This window comes from Alligator mississippiensis, chromosome 10, assembly GCF_030867095.1.
Source record: "Alligator mississippiensis isolate rAllMis1 chromosome 10, rAllMis1, whole genome shotgun sequence".
In the NCBI taxonomy this organism is placed as follows: Eukaryota; Metazoa; Chordata; order Crocodylia; family Alligatoridae; genus Alligator; species Alligator mississippiensis.
The window spans coordinates 15,321,652-15,343,275 of record NC_081833.1 but is presented as its reverse complement, the minus strand read 5'-3'; the positions used below and the strand labels follow the sequence as shown (position 1 = coordinate 15,343,275).

At 43.8% G+C, this 21,624-nt stretch overlaps 1 long non-coding RNA gene across 2 annotated transcripts; it reads right to left on the bottom strand.

Annotated features, from left to right (window-relative positions):
* Nucleotides 1–1,720: 1,720 nt before the first annotated feature.
* LOC109282956 (uncharacterized) lies at nucleotides 1,721–12,667 on the bottom strand. 2 transcript variants are annotated; one of them, XR_009455142.1, is made up of 2 exons: nucleotides 6,868–12,667; nucleotides 1,721–6,729 (listed from the first exon to the last, which is right to left on the bottom strand). It is a non-coding gene; the product is annotated as an uncharacterized LOC109282956 (long non-coding RNA). The 2 variants fall into 2 exon arrangements; XR_009455143.1 differs by having other exon boundaries at nucleotides 6,952–12,667.
* Nucleotides 12,668–21,624: the final 8,957 nt, after the last annotated feature.

Sequence of the window (21,624 nt, the reverse complement as noted above, 5' to 3'; positions counted from 1 at the left end):
TCGCGACAGCCCCGCGCCGTCGGCCCGGGGCCCCGGCAAGGGGAGCAGAGGCCTCCCGGGCAGCCGGCTGGGGAGAGACAGCGGCTCCCTGGGCTCTCCCTGCCCACCCACATGCTGCCGCGGCCGCAGCCATTTTGTGTGCGAGCAAAGCCCGGAGGTGAGGCCGGGCAGGGAGCGGGTTTGTCCCCGGGACGCGTGCGGGGTGCGGGGGAGGCTGCCGCTTCGCCGCCGCCTGCGCCACGCGCGGCCCCCGGCCCCGACACACGGCCCCGCGCGCGGGCTGCGGAGAGGCGGCAGCCGGCCCTCGCCTCCCTGCGCTGCGCGGGTGGGACGGTCCCTTTCCCGGGGGCCCCCCCGGCACCTCTGCCTGCGGGCCCGTCCGGCCACACGGCCGCTCCCTGGGCCGCGGCCCCGCGCACCTCGGTCCCGCAGTCCGGCCCCGTCGAGCGGCCGCTGCCCGCAGCGCGTCCCGCCGACCTGCAGGAGCTGGAGGGAGGACGGGGGAGACGCCTTCCTGGAGCGGCCGCCTCCCGCCGCCGCCCCCGCCCCGGCTTGTGTGACGAGACGAGACGGGACGGGGCGCTCCGCTCCCGCCTGGCCGGGAGCCCGCGCCTCCCCCGGGGTGCGCACCGCCGGGCTGCGGGGTCTCCCGCTTCCTCCCGCCCGGCGCTCCCGGGCCGAGCCGAGCCGGGCCAGCCCGCCGCCGCCCGGGCCCCGCGCGAGCGCGAGCCGCGTGCCTCCGCCGAGCCGAGCCGAGGGGCCGCCGCGCCGCAGGCGGGATCGTGCCCCACTCTCGCCGCTCCCCGGCCGACTGACGCCCTTTCATTATTGCACTGCTAGCTGCAAGGCTGACAGTAGTGCAACAGGGAAAGAGTGGCAGCCTGCCCGCCGGCTCCGGCTCCGGGTCCTCGCCGCCCCGCGCCGCCTGCGGGCCCCCGGCCGGCGCGGCCCGGCCCAGCCCGACCCGACGAGGGGGCTCCTTCGCGCCGCGTGCGGGGCGCCTCCGCGTGCAGAGCCCGGGGGGAGGGGGCGGCTGCGGCGAGCCGTCGTGGCGGCCTGGGCGCGGGTGGGGGGCGAGGAGAAAGCCCCCGGGCCGCCTCGCCGCTCTCTAATCCGCGCGCCTCCCCTCCCACCGGGCCCTTTTCCTGGGCCTCCGGGGTCCCAGCAGAGAGCCAGGGACCACCTGAACATAGCAGCGCGGGCCACCCACTCCGCCATTTCAGGCTTGTCAACCCCTCCTCCTGCCGCCGATCACTTACAAAGAGGAATCCGAGCCCCAGGCCCCCTCGCTCCCACGGCTTCCCCACATACCTTGGCATCCCGCGCGCGATCAGCCCCGGCCCGGAGCCAGGGCCCGGCACCTGGGGCGGGGGCCCAGCCCGCGCACCCCGCGCTGCTTTCTCCGCCCGGAGCGCAGCAGCCTCCATACAGGCCATGCTGCCTGGGCGACCAGGCCCTAGCGCATCGATCTTCGTTTGCTAATCAGACACAGTCGCTTTGTTTGTATCAGCTTCTTGAGACTGGCGGGGCAGAAGCTTTACCCCAAACCCTGGTTCACAGAACATGGTGGCTTCCGGGCTACAGTCGGGGACACAAACAGCAAAAGTGACCAGATACATCCACCCGTCCCTGGCCGGGTGTTTACATCCTTACATAAAATAGGCTCCCTTCAAACATCCAGTGCCTGACACTGTTTAAAAATACAGACATGAGGGGTTACTCCAGTTTCAAGCAAGTACAACTGTTTGTGCTTTTTTAATACAAGGCTGTTATGCATCCTGCGTCATAACATCAAAAATACACCCCTTTACAACTTGAGTCATCACAAGAGCATCTCTGCAGTTACTTGTCAGGGGAGCATTTATATTCAGAAGAGCATCAGCGCACAGTTCTTTGTCACATGAACACGAATGTTCACAATAACACATTTGGACAAATTGATTTGCCTATCTAGCAATGTTTGTTATTGCACAACTTTTGTCTTAAGGTGACCAGCATGGCTGTTCTGCTGCTGCTTTTCTTCTCTCCATGAAGAATACCCTCCAAAGAAAAGACCCTATAAGCAATATTGCACTACTACCCTGATCACAAAAGCAGAGGCAATATTGATAGGGTCTTATCCTTAAGGTTATGAAGCTGGATTATGCTTCCTGCAGCAGGTGACTGGACGTCCATTAGTCTGCAAATGTGTAAGGGGTAAAAAGTTAGAAAATAATGCACCCCCTATCAAAAGTACAATTACTTATCACTGGGGAGGAAGAAAGGCAAATGGCCATGAGATGCATCTCTTGAGGTTATGTCTGCTATAGAAAATGGAATCTAGGCATAGGTTCTCATTTTTTCCAGTGACAAACATTTCATTACAATGTGGATTTTATCCAGGTTTGGGTATCTCTCCCCCAGCCCTGTATTCCTTCCTTCAATCTGGATTTTCTCTCCTTTCTTTAATGCGCAGGCTGGATCCACTGTCTAACTTGGAGAGGCTGGGACCTTCTCCTACTTATTTTATTACTAATTATATTTTGAACTCATTAGTAAAAGGATTGCAGGCCCCTGTAAAACTTCCTTTCTAGGGCTGTTCTGTTGATAGGGCACAGGGTTTTTAAACACCTCTCCTTCATTGGAAATAAGGGCATTCAATACACAACAAAAATTAGAAAGTGAAACAAGACCTCCAGAGCTGGCTCCACAGCTCAGATTAACATGCAGAGATTACCTAGTTACATTCAACCTGCTTTAAAAACCATGCGTGCCTTTGCCTAGGATCCATAATTTTCCAGCCTCTTTCTATGCATGACTGGAAGACACCAACCTTCTCTCATCAATGTTGTGATTGTTTTAGTTCTGAATACTTGGGCGACCAGAAAGACAAAAATTGAAGAGAAGAGCCAGAACTTGCCCATTTTCTCTGGGAGTCGGAGCTCCTCTATCTAAGTAAACCTGCTCTACTGGAACTGGACTATTAAGTAAACCTGCCCCACTGTATCTGTCATCTAGTAACACTCGAAAAACTAGAGCGAGGAGGAAGGAAACTTTATTCCCAGGCCATCCCAAACCAATTCACGATTTTGACACTTTAAGCTTCTCTTTCCTCAGCCTGCTTTCCAGCGGATTAAATAAAAGTGCAATGGAGAGACAATCCCCTAATTCATGGAATCCTGGCTAATTTATGCATTCCACATTGATCTGGTCTTTGCCATTAGAGATCCCTGGCGTTTGGCATGCTGGTGCGAGACAGCCCTCTATCCCCTTTGATGTTGGCTCACTTGCCAACAGAAACTAAAAACCAAAGACACTTGCACAGAAGTGGGAATAGGGCAGAGGCTGCATTAATTGTTTAGTTTTTTTAATGGACTGATAAACAAAAACAACATGTAGTTCAGTTTGTCCTGTTTGTTGAAAGCAGATAGGAATCTTTTTTTATGTATTATTTATTTGTAGTAACCTTTGCTCACAGTAATTAAAAGGCCATGTTCACAGAAGGGTGTTGTAAGCAGATCAGAATGGTTTTACCAAACTTTGGTATTTTCGTTACCTTGGCAAATTCTGTTTTAATCCTGCCATTCTGCTTTTCAACAGTCTCTGGCAGCTAGATCTTTAGTTAGGGTTAAAGCATTTTTTTAAAAGACAAGAGCTAGTCTTGGCCTTACCTTTCCATCTACTGCAGTCCAATAACTCCAGTTTCTACTTTGTTTATATTTATCAAGTCTTTTTCCTCTCTTCAGCCTGTATGTTATTTCAAATGAGACTTAAAAGCCCCCCATTCACCCTTTCAACCTCTCCAGTGGCTCAAACACTGTTCCCACTGGTGACTTTAAACTGTAAAGTCACAATTCACAACTTCAGGTGGTGTTACTCTTTGAAACGGCAAACCAAAAAAAAAAAAAAAAAAAAAAAAATCAGAATTCAACAGTCTCTACACAATTTTGACCTGTGATATTATTATAAAATCTACAACTGACATGAAAGAGTAAGGGGCACAGTTATGAATTTTAACTATGACTTTAAGGTCTGAGAAAAATGCACCATTCTGTTACTCTGTTTTTACACTGCTGGGTCTGCCCTCAATGCCTAGATGTGTCTCAAGAATGTCCTTATCTTCAACTGTCCAAGTACACTCCAGGGTCTCTGTGACGGTGTATTTGTACTGGTCTCCTACACCCTCCTCTCCCCCCTCTTGCAAGACAGAAAAATAAAAGACTGAATCAATACCCAATAATATTCACACCATTTGCAAACAATATGCAAAGCCTGTGTTGATCCCTTCCCCATTGCAGGAATGCTTCCCTGGAATGTATATGGGGGTTATTTTAAAATAAACATTTAAACACAAGATTATGAAATGCATTCTATTTATACTCTAAGAGGCTGAGTGTCTCTAGATATGTTTAGAAACCTCTCTCGCCTTTAATCACATTTATAGAAACTAAATGGAAATGTCACCAGGACTAGTATGGAAGTGACGCTTTAAATGCTGCTCAATAAAGGCAACATTTTGGAGTTTTGACTTGCATGACTGTGCTGGAGTCACTGCAGTATTTTTAAGCCACCCATTCTTGATGTTAATAGACACAGTAGACTAAACTGACCCTATTATGCAGCTCTGGGCTAAATAAAGTAGTGCACTGGCTTCCAGAGCTCAGAGGTCTCCTGCTTAAGTACTAGACCAGACCCTGGATACCCCGATTTAGTTTAAGGATCCAGTTCCTTACTTAGATCCATTACTTTTTTATTTCATTTTTCCTGGTTAAGGTGCCAGTCTAGGAAGCAGATTTTTATTATTGAATCAGCTGCAACCTTACAAGCTATAGCTGGGTACCCAACCACCAGCCCAATCCTATTTCTCTGTCCATATGTATGCACTTCAATAGCTAAAGGAGCTAGGCAGTTTTAAAAAGCCATCTTGCTCTACCACGTATATATGTGTAGCCTACAATCTGTTTTCTGCAAAGGAATTGACACAGTTACCAAAGGTCAGACCAAACGCTGTGGAAACAGCTGTATGTTGAGATTTGATTTAGAGTTTTACATCCTATTTGATTTTTTAAAGATCATTGTTTTAAAACTGGGGAGGGTTGTCTTCTTAATTCTCTTTTTCTTTAAAAGAAAAAAATTCTTGGCATTCCAGCCCCACTCTGTAAGCCTATCTAGCAAGTCTGTACAAATCCTCCCAGAAAAAAGGGGATTCTTGCTTCCATGCAAGAGTCAACCTGTCCAGGTGTGCAAGAGACTCCAGAGCGTAAGGGTTTGTAATCCTCTCTGAAAACATTAGCTTCCCAAGCAGCTTTCACCCACTGAGCTGGGGGGATTCGCTGTCACCCACAGTCATTTATCAATACAGTCCCCTTCTCCTGAAATCAGAGGGGATTACACTCCAGAATGTCCTGCCATTTGATTCTCGCTTAAAATATTTAGTTTGTGGGTTTCAATAACCCTTTTCTCAGCAGCAACATTTCCTCGGCTGGCAGAAGCCAGATCTGCGTCAGTGAGCTCCATTAAAAGGAATGACAGAGCTCCTTAAACAGCCTAGACTTTGTAACCCCACAATATGGCTTTTTCTGCATGGTGTTTACCAGCACTCTGCTGTCTGATGGAAAAAAAAAAGGCACTGTGGTACTGACTGTAGGAGCAAAATAGGGCTGAAGCCTATCACCTTGGAAATACTGAGCTCCCGCCTTGCAGTAAATATAGTAAAGCAAACAAAATGCCGTAAAGTGCCCTAGCCCTGATGCTGAGCACGTGGGCCTGGCCTTGGGGCACTCCAAAATGTCCCCCCCCTGGTCACAAAGAGGGAGGCACCCTCCCCGGCGCAGATCCAGCACCCTGCAGACCCGCGAGCAAAGAGCAAAATGTATTTGCACTGGGTGGGTTTATCGCATCCCCCCCTCCAGCTCAGCACCACCAGGTTTTGCAGGGGGGTGGAAAAACCCCATCCCAAAACTGCGCCTCCTGGCCCTGCTGAGCGAGGCCCTCCCCCAAACCACCCAAGTCAAAGCAAAGCATGAGCGACCTTCATATGAATCCAGCACTAAATGCAATGACTCAAAAAGTCCCCCTGAAAAAAAAAATCCCTCTGAAAACTTAAAACCATCTGATTTCACTTTCCGCTCCAATTGGTTGTGCAGCCAGGGCGCAGGTCTGGCCTCCTCCCGCACACTGCTGCCCTGTGTGCGCTGCCCTCGCAGAGGAGGGCTCTTTTAACAAGTTTATGCAACAACAGGATGGAAGCTCTCCCGGAGCCCTTCCCCCTCGCCCCGACCTGATTCCCTGCATTCCTCCCGCGCCCCCTCCCCTCCCCCTCGCTCCCAACTGGAGACAAACGCTGGAATCTCCGCACACACATGCAAATGGTTTCCCTTGCACAAATGCAGCCTCCTGAAGAGGCCTTTGCTTCCGAATCCCCCCCTTTTTCTTTCCTCCACTGCTTCCCCCCCTTCGCTGCTACATTCCTCAGCCAGGCAGGGTTAAAAAAAAAAGAGAGAGGGAGAGATTGGGGAAGGGAGGGGCTGGAATGTGCAACCTCCATCCCAGCCCTGAAATCTGCAGGGAACCCCCCTCCCAGACGAGCCCCCTCCCTCCTTTGTGTCGTGCCTTTTGCTGCTTAGGACTAACTTCCCGATCAGCAAATATCCCATGCGCAGAATTAATTGTCTCACCCGTGCGGGAGCACTGCTCGGCTTGCACTGCAGGGGCCTCAGGAACGCGCCCACTGGGTGGAACTCAAGGCACCTTTCAAAAGAAGAATAGCCCTTGCCACCTCCAATATCTCCTCCACACCCAAACCCTAGAGCCCCCCTCTCCCTCCACCACATCTGCTATATTTTTTTAACTTCAATTCATTGAAATCAAAACCAAACAGCGTGCCACCTAGCTCCGCACAGGCAGGCAAGCAGCAAGGCTTGCAATGCTGGTGAGGCCATCTTCCATCCTGCACCACCCCCAAGGACTCACTGACACTTGTTTTCACTTGCTGCTGGGCTCATCCATGTGTCTGCCTGCACACCCACACACACATACACACACAGCGCCGAGGTGCTTCCCCGAGAGGGGATGGCTTCCACCTGATCTCCCTCCCCCTAGACACACACAGGAAAGGGATCCCTTTTTAGCACTGCACCGAGGTCACCGAGCTGCTACTCTCCTGCTCCCGGTTATGTCATTGGGAGTATGGTCATGCCAACAAAGGAAAGCCTTTCCTGGTTTCATTCTTCCCCAGCTCCTGATTAATTGAGCACCAGGAGAGGAAAAAAAGAAAATTAAAAAAAAAACAAACAAAAAACCCCCACTGAACAGGCTTCCTATTCCTTCACACGCAAAAATGGCAAACATGCTACAATGCACAGAGATGCATTAAAAAACCCTAGGAGAAAGAGCCAGGCAGGCTCAGGTTACCTCTGCTTAGGTATGTGAAACATACCACATCAGCTGCCTGATTTCTTTTCACCCACCATCATTTTGCTAATGGTTCAAACTAGAAGCCTTCCCCCTCCTCCTCTGGGTGTGGAGGGGAGACAGGCTCTCCTCACCCCTCACAATAAAGACAGGGATTGAAAGGTCTTTTTTAATTAAGAATGGGAAGGCTTTATTGTGGACATAAGCTTCCCCTGCTCCTTCTGAAATGGGATTCAACCCTCTAGGAAGTGGTACTCCATTTTCTGCCTCCCATGCTTTGCTCACTAGCCCACCCTGGCCTGGGTTGGGATATACAATTCCAATCGAAAATTCTCATTTACAGAGATTTGATTTCCAATACTATGGCTTCCCTGCACCTTCTCCCAAGGTACCAGCCCAAAGCCCCTGTAAAAAGATAACAACCCCCACCCCCTTCCTTAGCAGTTGCAAGTGAAAATCCCAAGAACAATCCAAGTGACAGTCGCCAACATATTGTTATTTAAAGATCAATTCCTAATGCAACGCAACTGTTTCCAGGCCTACATCACCAATGCAGCTCCTAGATTCACTTCCCGTTTACTACTGAGAAGAGCCGAGGAAGATCAGGTCTTTCAAAGGCCTATTGATTATTTATATGCCCCCTAGGTTTTTTTAAGCAAATGAACGTATTACTTTTACTTTACTCACAACATACTCCTCTAAAAACTAACAGCTACAATGCACCCAGAAAAAAAATATATATCAGGGAGGAAAAAAATAAATTAAATAGCCTGTGAATATATGCAATCACTAGATTCCATACACAACAATAGCATCCTTAGGTCCATAAAAACCCTTTGGTTTAAAACCGGAAATAAAGAAAAGGTCCAACTGGGAGAGAGGCTTTTGGTTTTTTGCCTTGGTAAAAGGTAGTGGTGGTTCTAAAGCAGGACAAGAGGGCTTTTAAATTTGAATAGGCTGTCTTTTTATTGTACAACTTGGACACACAAACACACACCAGTGGTAGGAGGGGAAGTCCATTTTGTACACTGAAGCAGTCACAAACGGGAACAAAAACCCAAGGCATTTCCATAAGACCATTCAGCCTTAAAAAAAAAAAAAAGAAAAGAAAAAAAGAAACCCCCCAACCAAAAAGAGCCCCCTCCAACCTATTTATTGTTTGAGTCAGGTTTTAAATGATCTTGGAATCTTATGCTCACCTAAGCCTTGGGGTGGGGGGGGAGGGGAACAGAGGGATGGCTGCCTATTAAAATGCATTAAATAACTATGAAGTTCCACAACGTCAGAGACTGGGTGTGCAACAGTAACTGATCATAAGGATGTATTAGGACTGGAACCAAATGCTTTGACAATATTATTGCACTGCTTTATTTGTGCAGACAGTAGTGCAACATTGTCAGAGCCAGCGATACCAGCAGCCACTGTCACATTCTGCACAGCTGTCCCTGCATCCTTTTGTAAGGGACTGTTACATTAGATTTTTGACCACAATAACGTTTTTATGTTTAGCCCCAATAAAACTCTGCATGCCTTAAAGTTTATTTGAGATCGTAATTAGACAAGGTAAAACAACAACAAAAAAGTTAGTTAAAAATATCAATCAGACCACTGTTAGATATGGCTTGTTAAACAAACAGTTTCAATCTTTTGCTACATACCCAGCATGGCCAAGCACAGTACACTTTAAAGATAGATGTACGTTAGAATATTTTTCTATGAACACAGGGAGAATAAAAGAACAATAGGCATAATTCAGCATCCTCACAGTACTGGTTTCCATAAAAGGCAAATAATGCAGTAAATTAATCTTAACTACCTAATTTAAAATAAATGTTCAATAGGTGCCATAATGCATTCAGAAGTTTTCTTAATTGCACTGTACTGTTTCATGATGGTTGAACACAAAGCCTATAAAGCATGATGCAATGGTATAGATAAACAGTGCTGTAAAGTGTTATGGAAAATGTTACAGAATTTGTAGACAAGAATGTGATGAGACCTATAGACAAAAAAAACCCACAAAGTGTGTGTGTAACAATCTCTCACACGTATATTTTTGTGAGCGTGTGTCACCATACAAAAATCACAATACAAGACCCAGTCACACAACAAAATAGCAGCATTAAATTCAGACCACCTTAAATATATAGGGAAAGGTTATTATATAGCAAAAAAAAAAAAAAAAAAATCCATCAAGAAATGGTTATAAAATTTCAACAGACATTATGAAAGGGAATGAATAATGAATCACTAAGAAAATATTGGTAAACAAAACCAGTAATATGATGCCTGGAAAACTCCCAAAAATATCTGGAGTTGTAAACTTGGTATATTTAAATAATTCACTATTGTATATCAAGGCATGTGAGAACTTACAATCCCAAATCTCCTTCCATATGTAAAAGCACTGCCACATGTATAAATTTTAACCTTATTTCACACACGTGCATGAATACACTGAAGGAGGCATCTATTTTAGGGTTGTTTGCCCACTCTGAAGAGGGTGGGCTGCTAAAAGGGGTCATGTTTCTGCCAGCCAATGCCCTTTTAATATTGCACTGCTCATCATAATTGCCAGTAGTACAACAGAAAAAGGGCTCTGGACAACAGCATACTTCACAGACTTTTCAATATAAATGATAAATCAGTTAGCAACTTCTCGAAGTGATGGCCTTCTGTGCATGATTTACTCTAAAACAGATCAGTTACATTCAACAAAAAGGAATTTCTTCAAAAGCCACATTGATTCTGTCTCATTCTTCTAAGTTAGCTTTTAATATTTTACAATTTTATCTTGCATTAACTTCAGCCAGAATTTAACTCTACTTATTTATTTTCTTTTGTTTTAATCACAGAAGTCCTGTGTTATCGTGTCTGAAAGGAAAGATTACAACTGTTTTTTTTCCCTGCATTTTGGAATCAACCTTCTACAAAAATAATATAGAATAAATATGTTACCAGAAAAATTAAAGACAAAATATATATGAAATTAATAGCTGAAATCTTTGATACTTAATTTAATATACACTTGCACCTAGTTTTAAGTATTTTGGTGAATTTGTATTTTAAATGCTAAATGAGGTTTTGCTATTTTAAATAAACATTTTTACTAAATAAGCCTTATAACCACTACCCTCTAAAGGTTTGAGACCTTTGTAAAATCATTCACTTGGAAAATACAACAATAGTACTGAAACTTTTTTCCCTTTTCAAAAAAGCATTTTGATAGTAAGGAGAAAACAGTAGTTAATTACTACAAAGCAGACATTCCAAATAATTTCAGAAATAAGTAACATTTAAAATTCTCTTTGTTATGCTTTGGGTTTAAACAGTTTACCTTTTGTTTCCTTAAATAATTGCAAACTTTAGACCTAAAAACTTGACTGCTTCTTAAAGGAGAATAATTAATTGGCAAAATGATAAAAGGTTGGTTTCAAACTCTAAATATTACCCACAACAACAACAAAAATCTATGCAATGAAACCAAAGTTTAAAACAGCCCCATAAACTATACAGACAAGTAAGATTGGCATCAAAGTTTAAAATGGATTAAACTAATTAAAGTCATAGTGAGTTTTGCCTGGCTAAGGAACACTCTAAATGAATTTAACTTGTCAAATTTACAGGACAGAGACAGTAGAAACCTATTAGCCGTGAACTGCCAAAAATCTATTCAAGTCTGAATTTGTATTTTGCTGTTGATTAATTTTCTTTTTTCCTTCCCCCTTTCTTTTTCTCACTGGCATACAGATGCATGCCTAATCCGGAAACCTAGCCCAGTATTGGAGATGTTTAAAAGCAAAAAAGCAAAAAGGGGAGGCAGAAGAAAGAATGTGCTTTAACTTTAGGAAGTTTTTTAAATTCCACAACCCTGGGTTTGTGTTCGAGGGGACGAGGTTTCCTTACACAACTCAAAGACCACACACTGGAGGGAAGCTAAGCGGAATTGGGGCAAAGTGCAAGAATGCCAAAGAAACACTTTGGGCTGCACACCCTGGTTTATTGCAAAAACTCTGGACTATTTAAGCAAAGCATTACTTTTACGAGATTTAAATATTAAGCCAATATAAATACTGGCTGGAGATAGTATCTGACTTATTGCCTCGCTTATTCTGTTTTTTAAGCAAAGGGGAGGGGAGCTTTCTAAAAGAAGATCCCTGGACACAAATATTTTTTTTCCCAAACTTAAAACATAGGAATAACGTTCTCCAACTAGTCCAGACGCTTTGCTGCACAATGCAAGCAGGCAACACACACACACACACACACACACACACACACACACACAAAACACCCCTTCACTGAAACACAATACTCAGCGATTAACTGTGCGTGGAGGGGGGGAGAGGGGGGAGGAGAGGGAATGGACTCGACTCTGGCCGAAAGGATCCGAGTCGTGGGATCACACTCCTTTCCTCAGAAGTGTTTGCCTGGATGAAATGTTTGATAAAGGGGGGAACCCAGCTCCCCGCTGTCTAGTTCTTTTTCAGCCAAGCCCCTCGTCACACTTCTCCAGCACTTCTGTGCATGGACGAGCTCAGCACACACGCCCCCTTCTCCCCTCCATCTTTCGGAGCGGATGAAAACATCCCGGTTTCTGCTCCGCTCCCTCCGGGCGGGCGGGCGCCGCGGTCCCCCGCACCCGCAATCCCCCCCGCAACCACAGCCAGAAAGAATTAACTTTGCAAATGGCTCCGCTCACAAGTCCGCACCCCCGGGGGCCCCGGCTCCTACCGCTGCCCGGCATCTGTCCTGCGGGCGCCCCCGCCGCCGAGTCCCGCACGCGGGCAGCCCCTGCGCGGCCGCCTGGGTGCTCGCGACCCCCGCCGCGGACACGGACGCAGCCCCGGGCCTGCCCAGCTCCTTCCCCCGCACCGCCACCGCCCCCGGGCCCGCGCTCCATCCCGCCCGTACAGACGAGCACTTGGAGCGCCCCAATTTCACCCCCTTTAAATCCCTCTCCATCCCTGCGCCTCCCCCTTTTCGCCCTGAGCTCCCGCCATTTCCGCCCGATCACCCGGATGCTGCTGCCGAGCCGCGGGCAGAGGGGCGCGGGCGCGGCGCGGCGGCGCGACCCCCGGGCACGCCCGGTCCCTGCCCGGGGAGGACGGGTCCTCGCACCGGGGGGAAAAGTTGGCCAAAGCAGAGCAGAGGCGGCAGCGGCGCCGAGCCGGGCCCCCCCCGCCCCCTGCGCGGGCCCGGCGGTGCGGGGCGGCCCGGCCCGCCCGCCGCCCGCCTCGTTTTCCAATCGATACAAATTTGGGAAAATCCTCGGTACAAACCTCATGGCCTCCCCGCTCCAGCCTCCATCTTTGACTACTTGACATTCAGCTCCTGCCTGACCAATTCCTCATTAGCATACCTCCCTCCCCATTGGCGCATCCCTGCGCTAGTCTTTGCCACCGCCTCCCCCATTGGCTCCCGGGGAGGATATTTAAAAATATTATCCCCGCGCCCATTGGCGCCGGGGAGCTCGCGTCACGGCCCACTCTTTATTTTAACAATGAATGCACAAACACATTCTTCCATTCACAAATTTTTTTTCCCCCTCTACTTTGCCCGCCTTTTCTTCAACTACATTTTCATTGATTTTTTGTTGCAACTGAGGGGGTCCTGGTTGTAAACAGATAAATCAAAGGCGGGCAGAGGGGAAACCTGAACAAATATTATTTCTCCCTCTGCCTCTCTTTTGTTTGGTGGTGCTGGTGTTGGGGGGGACCAACTGATCCCCAGTGGGCTCTGATCTGAGAGGTGTGGTCAGCGTTTCTCTGCTTTGCCCGAGAGATTGGAACTATTTTCTACCTATTTTTTTTTCTTTTCAAATCGGGACCTTTTTCCTAGTAGCAGAAAACACACCTGCTTGACCCAACGCGCTACCTTTGCGTGGTGATGATGGTGATGATGGTGATGGCTGTTCTTACTTCGGGGATGTTTCTGGGGTGGGGGAGAACTTTACATGCTCCACGTGAGAATCTCTTTCTCTCTCTCCCTCCCCCCTCTCAAGCTAGTAAGTAACAAAGTCGATTGCCATGTTTCTTTCGCACGCTCAGTCCTGGCTACACACTTAACACAGGGCTGCACAAAACAAGCGATTTAATTGTTACTGACTAAAACACCCCAGGTCACTTCAGTGCACTTTCACGACCACAACAGCTTTTGTTTTTGCGAACTAGGTGCGGATATTTGAAAATATCTCAGTGCACTTGGGAGTAACTGATATCAAAGTTTGAGGGGGAGGAAAGAAAGTATCTTAATGTTTTGGTTTTTTTTACCCTGCAACTTGTAAAATACACGAGTCATTACATATGAATAAAGAGAGATGGGGAGAGGTACCTGTGACACTGTAACCCTAAGACAGAAATGCCTTGGTAAGTTTGTTTTTTTTAACCAACATCTTGTTAACTAACAAACACAACTTTGTGCGATGATTTCAGTTTTTAAAAGAAATGCTTACCTTTATGCAGAGCCAGCAATTCAACAATTTGTTTCAACATGTGTTTGTAAAGTAAAACTATTTGGAGAGACAAAGGAGACAAGTTAGCAGCAAGAGGATCATTAAGTAAAGTTTGAAAAAACTAATGCATCCTTTAAAAGCATCTTGGTTTGCTTTTATTTACTAGCTTTTTATGAACTGAATCAGGAATACGTTGTGTATGCAAAAAATCTGTTTCTTCAGGAGCTGTTGAATGATTTTATACATAATCTTTTTGTTTGCTTGTTTCGTTTCTTATCTAGCCTTACACAAAACTCCATCCAAAAGCTAATTTCTATGTGGACCAGAAATTTACTTTTGGCAAACCCGTGTATATACCAAGTATTTTTTTTGAAGCCAAACTTTAATCGTATGTCTTCTTGAGCTTATTTTTAACAAGTAAACCCCACAAATATTGACCTAAAATTCTAAATGCTAGATCTGGATGAAATTGGGTGGAGACTTTTGAGCAATGGATCTCTGGCAGTGTTTTTGGAGATGTGAGAGAGGGGCAGTGGGCTGTGAAATCACACATTCCTGTCCAATGGAGCTGAAATAATGGTATTGTTCTCTGGAAAAGAGGTTGCTTTTCTCTTCTCCATTCTTCCCCTGATCTGCAGGGACCTGATTGTGCAGTTAATCAGCAAAAAAGCGTTTGATGTAAGGCAGGGCGTGAATTCAAAAGGGCCAGGGGGGATTCAAGAGGGATTCTTCTGTCTGTTAGAAAATGTTTTTCTGTTTTCAAAATGGTAGACATTTGAAAAGCTGCAATGGTCTCTCTTAGGGAGCTGAGTTTGTAGTAGGTACCAGCACTAATTATATCGCTTCTTTTGTGGGTTTGACACGTTACTGCTGGCAAAAAAAGTACATATCTTACAGATGGGCTTCCTGGATCAAAGGTGAGCCCCTATATGCTATCCAGATCTCTCCTTACGAAACTTGCTGGCACTCCCCAGAACTTCTCCCTGCGATCTCCTGGCTCAGTGCTTGAGGTTGCAGGATCCAAAGCCAAGTAAGGCTCTTCAGAAGCAGGTAGATGTGTCGGTGACATCTGTCCTCGCTATCACCTCAAATCTTAAAGGCAGAAGCTTCCCTGCCCACATGGAGTCACCCCTAACCCTTGCAGCTTTGCATTCATTGCCAGCCTAGGCTTGAGTGCCAGGAAGACGTGTGTGCTGCTTCTTTCCGCGTGGTGATTTCCCAAGCTTTTAAACAAAATGCTTTGTATCGATCGGCTCTATCTGCACAGCATGCTGCTATCTTTCCTGTGTCCTGCACACAGATGCACACGTATAGATATGTAAATCCACTGACCCACAGTTATTTCAGATTTTATTATAGCCACACAGGAAATGACACATCATGGAGAAGGCAACTGCCTGGATGTTTACTTTAGAAATGTGTAACTTCACAGCAAAGGAGGAATGTGTTTATCAATTTAATTCGGCCCAAACTGTAAATAAAGTTCAGGCACGTTTCCCACCACCCACCCTTTGCTTCCAGCCCCACAATGTAAGTGCACGTCCAGGCTCTCCCCTCCCCTGCGCTGCTGGAGGAATGTGGCTCTGCTCTCCTGCAGCATTGCTTTATTTCAGGGTTAGGAGGCTTTGGGTCTTTGCCTTTTTGTTTGCTTGATTTCTTTTCCACTCTAACCCAATGTTGCTGTTTTGTCCTTCCCCGTGTTTGTACAGGCAAGGGGATGAACCAAGGAGGGCATTTATGTTTGCTTTGTATTTAAAAAAGATGATTTGAAGATTTAAACTGGAAAAAAATATGAGTTTTTTGTCATTTTAGGCGCGGGGGGAGGGGGACAAACTTGATTTTTTTCCCCAGATCCTGGGATGTTTTTTTTCAGTGTAACTCTATCTGATGTCACCGGGGGTGGAGTCTCCAGTGCGTTTGCTTAAACTATAACTGCCTCAGTTCAAGGCCTTGTGGGCTGAAAGTTCTTAAATCTGTGGGGACAGGCATGGCTCTTTCCTAATGAGACCCCGACTGCAATAACGCGGTTTTTATTTTAATCAGCTTCTTAACGCCATTAATTACGATTTTCTTAATAACATTCTCCCATCTGCAGGGCTAAAAGAGCCCCACACGAGCTGCACAGTAACACACTTCAGTGTTAACGTGTGTGAAAACACATGTACAAACTCATATAAAACCTTCCTAATTAGATCTAGAACATACATATGTTTTGTGAATGTGTGCCTGTGTCAGACTGAGAAACAAAGGGGAAAGATGGGGGCCAGAATTATTTAACAAAAAGTTTCCAAAGTATTTGCATGGACTGGTATAAATTAACTTTAAGATCCCTCCTGCTGGAAGATTAATACTTTGGAAAGACTAGATCTGATTTTGAAATGTGCCTTTATTCCCAATTCACTAGCTGCAAATACTGCTGTGAACAAAACTCTGAAGTTAGGTTCAAAACAAATTGATAAAACTCAGTGGGGAACAGGAACAAATAGATTCATAAAATGTTCACAGGGCAGCACAGAGTACTAATGTTTAAACTCAAACAGATTGGAGTTTGGGTTTGCCTCAGCTTCAAAAACTCACTACTTAAAAATGGGCTGTGGAGAGAGAAAAGAAAGTCTCTACCTGCTCCTTGAAAACCTTCACTCTCCTTGCTTTTAGCACAATCTTGTTTTGTTTTGTTTTTACACTGGTGTAATCTTTCAAGTCAACTATTTATTGAAACACTAGTTTTAATTAGTCTCAGTTTATTCTACCACAGACATGTACAGCAATCTTTGTCCTTATTTTTAAACTAAGTAGTTTATCAAAGGTTTTGTTTGAATGGTTTCTGATTCAGACCTGTAGGGATAAAAATATTTGAAATCACACTGTGTGTAGAAATTAAATTCAAAATGCTCTTATTTCTTTTTTTCTTTCAAATTCTAATGCTTTGTAACAAATGCAGCGAGTTAAAAGGAGGTTTTTAAAAATATATATAAACAAAAGAACTATTCATGACAAAACAACATACCCCAGAAATGTTTTAGCAATTTAAAAACTGTCAGAAACGATTTTTTAAAGTTTAAAATATGCCCAGAGTCACCCTCACAAATATACCTTTATTTGGCCTGAGCATTTGTTTTTATGTGGTAAAAATGTACAATTTTCTTTATAACATTCTCCCAAGTGCAACATTTAAACATAGGAAAACCAAAGAAATCTTTCATCTCTTTCAGTGACAATAAACGAGAATGATCATCTCAAATCTAAAGGCTATCCAAAGCACCATTCATGTTTCCATAAATACACCCAATCAATAGCTTCAGAAGTTATTGCATGTAACCAAATGCAGTTCCCCAAAAGATCCCAAATCTCTTCTGATCTAATCTCTACAAAGCAGGCTCTTGTGTTCAGGGTTGACAGTGTTTGGGGAAGGGGGGGGGGGGGGGGTGAATGAGAAAAACAGTTACTAAATGCAAGTTATGAATGAAGGACAGGAGGGGAAAATGAAGTGTGTGAGAAAATGAGCAGAGACAAAGCTAATACAAAAATCAGTTTAATTCCATGTATTTTACATTGATGTGACTTTTTTCTTTAGATCCCAGAGGGTCCATGGACTAATAGTTAAAAACATATACAGCACAAGCCCTTAATAAACATCCTCTCCACAGGAAAAGGGGTTATTGTGTAGCTGGCTCACATTTTTCCCCCCCTTTACTCTTCCCCCCTTCTCCCACCCCCCTTTGTAAATCAGAATGAGGAGGTTTTATAGTGAGTCTAATTCTCACTCCCTCCATTTCCTTCCTTTCTGCATTTTTTTTATCCTCCTCCCACCCTGCACCTCCTTCTGCCTGCAGCCCTGGTATTGATTAACCACTTCGCTGCTACACATTCGTTTTGTCTTTATTATGATTGTTATTTCCAATCTCAGCTCTAAGTTTTCTTCCCACCGGAGGGGAAAAAAAACCCCAGTGAATATGCTGCACTTCCAAGAACCGTGAGACTGCCTCCCATGTTTCCAAACCATGCCTTTTCACTGCTGACTTCTCCAGCCAGCGCTTTTGAAGTTAGTTTCACTTAATGGCATTTAATGAGCCTGGCTGCAGTGCTGTGAGTGTGAGCACGAGTGTGAGCGTGAGTGTGCCTGGAAAAATAGTAAACAAACAACAAACCTGGGGAGTGGCTCTGAGAAGCGTAGCCCCTTGTGTGGAGGGGAGAGTCACTGGGCAGGGGAAAAGTCCCCAGACCTGAACTGGTTAATGGCCCCTGGACGCATTGATTAGTATTGATGGCTTTGGTAGTTTTAATGGATTTGTTGTTTGTGGGAGGTGGGGAGCTTTTGCCTTGCTTTGAATTCTAACCCCCTAGCTGGGAGCTCGCTCCTAATTGCATGCATAGCATTCCTTCGGAGTGGGTGGCATCACCTTTTACTGCTGCTCCCTTCCACAGGGAAGGCCTGTAAAAATCCCTTTCATGTGCCCGAAAATCAATACCCAGGGCTCTATATGGCTGTTGTAAAAACCCAGCACCATCTCCCCCTCCCCACACAAACAACAACAAGCACAAGGCATCCAGGGGGGGATCTCAGGGCCCTGGGTGCTCCTGTTTACCAAACAAATGGGCGATGCAGCTTTGGCCACGGGTGGACACAACCCCTATTTTTACAGCTGCTGGGGTCATCTCTGCAGTGGGCTCTGGTTTGAAGCCAGGGGTTGGGTGTTTTGTTTTGGGTTTTGGTCAATAAAAATGTATGTGGCTTGGAAAAGCCTGTTACTTTGTCAGAGAGAATCAAGGATCATTAGCAGTGCTTAAAAGGTTAAAGAGAAATTGGGGAGTGGGAAGTTGCAGAATTATGGGTGGAGTTACCGGCACTTTAAAAAAAAAAAGCACAACAAAGTAAACTAATTCTTCTCTCATCTAGTTTAGAAGGTAAGCGTGAAGGGGCGCTGGGCAGTCGTGTCACATAGCCAAGTGTTTGCAAAGAAGAAAGGACAAATTTTCATCCTGAAACTCTTAAATCGAGTTCATTTGTTATCATTGCAAATCTACTCTTTTTTAGATTGTGCTAAAATGATATAAATCCAGTTTACAAATGGACTTCATGTTCACTCCTCTCTCTGCTGGATCCTACATTCTTGAGTATTGGGGGTAGAGGGAGTGATTGTTAAGCATTTAAAATGCATGCAAAATAAATCAATGTGTTTCTGCCATCTACATTTCAATTCAATAACATCGTTTTCATAGAGCTATTTCATTAGTATGGAATAACTCACCTGTAAGTAATTACAGCTGACTTGCTTTCTAGCAGAGACCAATACAAGTCCAGAAAGGGGATAAAGGTTAGCTCACAGAAATGTTGCAGAGGTTTGGCATGGGGGTATAAAAGTGAATAGTTACTTTCTCTCATTAAAATGCAAGGAGTTTTGAAAGCTCACTCTTAAAGAAAATTAATTTACAGCCATATTTTGAGGCTTCATTTCAAAGTAAAATAGTTTTAGAGAAACAAAGATGTTCAGAAAATATTTATTTAACAAAACTGAATGTTATTGTATCTAGAAAAATTCCCTAAGTTGCTTCAATAATTAATAGAGAAATATAGTAGCTTTCTCAGATTTCAAAGTGTCTTGAACAATAAAATAGTTTGTTTGATATTTACTAGTGTAATTTCACATCTTGTCTAAATTCTCTGTTGCCACTGAGTTACATTTGTTTGAAATTAGTTTATCAGTTTAATAGTGAATGCAGAGCAGGTTTACTTTTATAAGAGCACACAATTTTGAATTAGATAATTTAACTAGATATTGTACGTGAAGGAGCTACTCAAATAGTGATTTTTAAATTGATTTTTTTTATAGCTAGTAATCACCATTTAATTTAGACTATATTACACTCTCTTTAATTGTAAAGTTTGATATCTTTTTAAATCACAGTTTAAACTTCTCCATAACATTTGCTCAACATTTTATATTTGGAGCAGAATAATACAGTTTTGGTTAATCAATCTTAATATAGAACAATTATTTTCTGGCTGCTCAGAGTACATAAGAAAAGGCTTCTATTACATTTTGTTTTCAGAGAATCAGTATTTTCTTAGTAACAAGTAGCATTTTAAATATAAAGAACATTTCTAAGAGGCTGCTGATTAAATATAATTTAAGGAAGCTTACTCTTTTGCTATTTTACCTTTTATACATTTTTGACAAAGCACATTCACAAATTACCTCCCTTACCTAAAACGCCTAAACAAATGCTTATTATGTTCACACTAGTGTGAATTTGTACTTTTAAACTGTTTCTGAAACAACAGTGAAAGAGTCATTTCACCATACCAAACAATCAAAATGTGCTTTCAGATGACCAGGGAAAGAGCACAATTATGTTCTAAAAAAGTGCTTGAATCTTTTAGGAGTGCACTACAGCAAGGAAACACACTTGAAAGTGTTTCAGGATTGCATTCCTTGTTTTAGTATCAATGGGAAACTTTCAGGTTATTTTATTAAATAAACACAATCCACAAAACCTGACCACAAACAAAAAGCAGGATTTAATTTCCTTCTCCTCCTCACCTTCCATCTTTCTCTTGTAATTTATCAAAAAATATTTTTTTAATTAGGATCTACAGTCCAGAATGGGCATAAGAAATCCTAGTTTACTGGATTCTTAAATGGATCTTAAGAAACAGTTTTGTTTTTTTTTAATTAAATTTTTTAAGCTTTAACCTATTAATCTCACAAACATTTTACTACACCAATCTGTTTGACATTCAAGAAAACTCACTAGGAAAAAATACTTCTTTACCCACATAGCAGAGTTGCCAATTAGTATGATTCTATTAACCCTGACCAAATGGTAGAAATCAGCAGGGTATTGTGGGGGATTTATCTAGGGGTCACATCTCCCTTCTGAGTTAAGAATTTAATAACAAAATAAGTCATTATTAAGGTTTTCCCTTTCCTATGTTATCTATCAAATAACATGTGCTAACAACATAGACTATCTTTACATAGAAGTTCAATATAATGTCTCCCTGTGTGTAATACTGCACACACATTTCTTACTGTATTAAATATTAAGCATCCTCTCTCCTTTTTAACTATAATACCAATTTTTAAAAAGTCATTTTATACAAATGAAATTTTGCATACATAAAAATAGTTGACCTAACGAAGCACAAAACATACGGTTGGGGTTTGAGTCGATTATTAAACTATAGTAATGGTTTAGTACACAAGTCTTGTGCATCCCTAAATTAAAACTTGATCGGGGAGATATGAGTGAGTATGTTGCTCTGTATGCTTTTACACCTACAATCTCAAGGACAGTTGTTTCAAAATTAATTTTGCAAACTGCAGAAAGGTGTGTTTACAAGTTTACTCAAGAGGGCTACAAAATTAAGCTCTGAAAATTAATTGAAAATTGGTTTCCATCTGTTTTTTTTCGTTAACCAGTATTACTTTGTTTTTAATCTGCAGCTCCTATAAACACTTTCTAAATTAAATTTAAACTTAATATTGCTCATTTGTACTAGTTAGATTTTATTACAAGTAGCATTTACTCAAAACTTTGTTTCAAAATTAATTTCCCATCCCCTTATAACTTGTGTGTGGTTTCTTCTTACAAATCCAAGCCAATTAATACTGATATTTTGTTTAATTATTTTGTCTCCAGCTGGATAATTATTCAATTTCATCTAATATCAGTGGTGCAATTACATTTAAAATATCATAAGTTAGTCAACATTCCATTTACAGACACCGTTAATTAACAAAGAGAAGCACCTACATGTTATTATAATAATTATA